Genomic DNA, 1031 nt, shown 5'->3' on the forward strand with positions numbered 1-1031 from the left:
ACTGCCTTTACTGAAAGGCAGTAAAAGCCAGATGAATTCTCAATGCCTGCACTAGAGCCAGTTTGCCAACTTTACAGCCACATTTTCCACGATTTTGATTACTTTCATAGCAATACAGAAGTATGTTAATCATAAGCAAACATCTAAAATGGTATACGACCTCATTTGCAGAGAAATCAGGAAAAACATGTTCAGGGCAGTACTGCTGCTTATTTCAATTTCAAGCTGCCAGTTGCTGGCAGGCAAGCAGGTGTTCCACTTCTGAGTATCTTCAACGCTTTCCAGCTCTAGCTCAGCAGTGCTGCTGCTCAGATGATGGAGCTGAAATGGTATCACTCCACATTACAACTGTATGTTAGGAAAAAAGAACAAAGGTCTTGCACTGTCAAGGAGGAGTTAAAGCCCATCACTATGGAAAGAGTAATTTTGCACCAAAATGAAGCATTGCCCTGTCCAAAACAGTCAGACCAGGACTCCTTGTACTGCTCAGATAAGACTGGGTAGTTTGGTTTATCAAAGAGCAAGTCAGCTCTTTATTATGCCTTCATTATTTCACGCAGGAGAATGACCTGTTCCAGGAAGAAAAGGGTAGTTTTGGGGCTCTTCTTGTTTGGGATTTCTATCTATACCAACCATTACAGAAGGTAGTAGGATCCAGCAGCAGCATTGCAGTCAGAGCAAGAAAATGAAGGTCATGCAAGAGCTGACTGAGCAATGGAACTAATTAGTGATTCCTCTTTCGCAATGACAAAGTAACAGAAGGATAAAAAAATAAAAAAAATCACAGAGTAATAAAAATACAGTCCTCATGTCTTGTGTTCCTATGTTGCTAGTGACTATCACAGTGTTCAGCTATGCAGATTCATCAGTACCATTACAATTAAAGACAAAGGAACAAACTGCAACTAGGAGTGACTTACTCCATTTCTCACTGTCTTCAAGGACAACTTCTACATTTGAGACAATATACCTCCTACACAATTTACTCTAGTAAAACAAAAACTACTGAATTCAGCACACTACAAGCTAAA

This window comes from Pezoporus occidentalis, unplaced genomic scaffold, assembly GCF_034315485.1.
Source record: "Pezoporus occidentalis ecotype Australia unplaced genomic scaffold, CSIRO_AGI_Poc_V1 ctg117, whole genome shotgun sequence".
NCBI lineage: Eukaryota > Metazoa > Chordata > Aves > Psittaciformes > Psittacidae > Pezoporus > Pezoporus occidentalis.